Here is a 3291-nt window from a genome sequence, read left to right as displayed (position 1 = left end):
TAACCGAGATAACCGTGATAACCGTGATAACCGTGATAACCGAGATAACCGTGATAACCGTGATAACCGAGATAACCGTGATAACCGTGATAACCATGATAACCGAGATAACCGTGATAACCGTGATAACCGTGCGATACGCGATACGCGGAATGAAAGTACGAGTTACGATACTTTCCGAATGTTTTCGTGAGGGGAGTCGCCGTGGTCGTCGTCGGTCGACTGTTGTGATGGATTACTCGTCGGGCCTTCGGCTGAGGGGACGGCAAATAGTTACTTAGTGGGGCTTGCAGTGATGCAGCAGTCAGCAGTCAGCAGGTGGATTTTGAGGAAGTAAATTCCTCTCCCAGCGGTTCCAGCTGTTGGTGCGCAAGAGCGCCGTCATGCGGCTGATCTGCCGCGCAGCATGCAATTTGGCAACGCATGCGCACTGGCGCACCAGTTGTGTGCACCCCTGCTTATAACCCTAAACTCTCCTCCTCTCCTCTCCTCCTCTCCTTCTCTCCTCCTCCTCTCCTCTCCTCTCCTCTCCTCTCCTCTCCTCTCCTCTCCTCTCCTCTCCTTTTCTCCTCTCCTCTCCTCTCCTCTCCTTTTCTCCTCTCCTCTCCTCTCCTCTCCTCTCCTCTCCTCTCCCCTCCCCTCCTCTCCTCTCCTCTCCTCTCCTCTCCTCCTCTCCTTCTCTCCTCTCCTCTCCTCTCCTCTCCTCCCCTCCTCTCCTCTCCTCTCCTCCTCTCCTATCCTTTCCCCTCCTCTCCTCTCCTCTCCTCCCCTCCTCTCCTCTCCTCTCCTCCTCTCCTCTCCTCTCCTCTCCTCCTCTCCTCTCCTCTCCTCTCCTCTCCTCCTCTCCTCTCCTCTCCTCTCCTCTCCTCCCCTCTCCCCTCCCCTCCTCTCCTCCTGTAGCCATGGATACGGTGGGTGAGTTGAGGCAGCAGTTGGCCAGGCAGTGTGAGATCAACCAGGAGCTGCAGACCCAGAACCTGGACCTGGGTACGACCACAACACCACCACAACACGACCACAACACCACTACAACACCACCACAACACCACCACAACACCACCACAACACCACCACACCACCACCACAACACTACCACAACACTACCACATACACCACCACAACACCACCACAACACCACCACAACACTACCACAACATTTACATTTACATTTTACATTTTTGGCATTTAGCAGACGCCTTATTCCAAAGCGACTTACAATCAATACATTTGAATACTAAGCATTCAAAATCGTGTATCAGCAGTCCACCATTCGTTGCAGGAAGAGTACTCTAGCTCGGGCCCGGGGCCACTGATAGAAGGAAAAACCTTCTCCCTATTATCGCCTTCTACTAAAACCTTTTTTTTTTTTACTGGAGAAACTGAGAAACAGTACAAGGGGGGCAATAGAAGTTCTAGGGACACAGTAGAGGGGAAAGCGGGTGTCTTTAGGAGACGTAGAGGTGAGGGTCGGAAGATGTCTCAGGAGGAGCAGTTAAGATGTAACCTGAAGAGATGGGTCTTCAGTCTACGACGGAAGATGGGTAAGTGACTCTGCCGTTCTGACAGCCGTGGGGAGTTCATTCCACCAGCGGGGAGCCAGTGTTGTGAAGAGACGTGATCGGGCAGCCCGACTGCTGTGTAGAGGAGGAGGGGCCAGTCGGCCAGCCGAGGTGGAGGAGCGGAGTGAGCGGGCAGGGGTTTGGGGGGTTACCATTTCCTTCAGGTAGGCAGGGGCTGTCCCTTTAGCTGCCTGGTATGCAAGCACCAGGGTCTTGAATCTGATGCGAGCTGCTATCGGGAGCCAGTGCAGGGTGCGAAGGAGAGGGGTGACATGCGAGTATTTGGGGGAGGTTGAATACCAGCCGGGCAGCAGCATTCTGGATGAGCTGCAGAGGTCTAATGACTGAAGCGGGGAGCCCCGCCAGGAGTGCATTGCAGTAATCCAGGCGGGAGATGACCAGTGCCTGGATCAAGAGTTGCGCTGCCTCTCTGGTAAGGAATGGTCGTATCCTTCTGATGTTGTAGAGGAGGAATCTGCAGGAGCGAGCCGTTGCTGCAATGTTCTCCGCACAGGATAGTCGGTTATCCAGGATCACTCCAAGGTTCTTGGCTGTCAGGGAGGGGGTTACAGTAGAGTTCTCCACTGTGACGGAGAAGTCTTGGAGAGGGCAGGCTTTCCCGGGGATGAAGAGGAGCTCAGTCTTGTTAAGATTGAGCTTGAGATGGTGGTCAGCCATCCAAGTTGAAATGTCAGCGAGACAAGCTGAGATACGGGTTGCCACGTGTACATCAGACGGGGGGAAGGACAGGAAGAGTTGAGTGTCGTCTGCGTAGCTGTGGTAGGAGAGCCCATGTGAAGAGATTACCGAGCCAAGAGACTTGGTGTAGAGGGAGAAGAGTAGGGGCCCTAGGACGGAACCCTGGGGAACTCCAGTGGAGAGGGTTCTTGGAGAAGATAGCGATTCTCTCCAGGTCACCTGGTAGGAGCGGCCCGCCAGGTAGGAAGAAAACCAGGAGTGTGCGGTGCCAGAGATGCCCAGGTCTGAGAGGATGGAGAGAAGGATCTGGTGATTGACTGTGTCGAAGGCAGCAGACAGGTCAAGGAGAATGAGAACAGAGGAGAGGGAGGAAGCTTGGGCAGAGTGGAGGGCTTCCGTGACAGCAAGGAGCGCAGTCTCAGTGGAATGCCCAGCCTTGAAGCCGGATTGGTGGGGGTCTAAGTGATCCATCTTCCGGAGGTAGTCAATCAGTTGTTTAGATGCCGCGCGTTCAAGGGTTTTGGAAGGGAAGGAGAGAAGGGATACCGGTCTGTAATTGTGGACAGATGACACGACCACAACACCACCACACCACCACCACAACACTACCACAACACTACCACAACACCACCACAACACCACCACAACATCACCACAACACTACCACAACACTACCACAACACCACCACAACACCACCACAACTCTACCACAACACCACCACACCACCACCACAACACCACCACAACACCACCACAACACTACCACAACACTACCACAACACCACCACAACACTACCACAACACTACCACAACACTACCACAACACCACCACAACACCACCACAACACGACCACAACACCACCACAACACTACCACAACACTACCACAACACTACCACACCACCACCACAACACCACCACAACACCACCACAACACCACCACAACACCACCACAACACCACCACAACACCACCACAACACCACCACAACACTACCACAACACTACCACAACACCACCACAACACTACCACAAC

The 3291-nt window shown here is 54.0% G+C and overlaps 1 pseudogene across 1 annotated transcript in view; it reads left to right on the top strand.

The window, feature by feature from the left end:
* Nucleotides 1-902: 902 nt before the first annotated feature.
* The window catches only part of LOC308175585 (cGMP-dependent protein kinase 2-like), an 18972-nt pseudogene continuing 16583 nt past the window's right edge, over nt 903-3291 (top strand). Inside the window, exon 1 of the transcript in view lies at nt 903-987. The product of the transcript in view is annotated as a cGMP-dependent protein kinase 2-like (transcript). The remainder of the gene's footprint in view (nt 988-3291) is intronic.

The sequence above is a fragment of the Nansenia antarctica genome (assembly GCF_963989245.1).
Source record: "Nansenia antarctica genome assembly, contig: SCAFFOLD_321, whole genome shotgun sequence".
Taxonomy (NCBI): domain Eukaryota; kingdom Metazoa; phylum Chordata; class Actinopteri; order Argentiniformes; family Microstomatidae; genus Nansenia; species Nansenia antarctica.
This window is presented reverse-complemented; position numbering and strand designations above follow the sequence as displayed.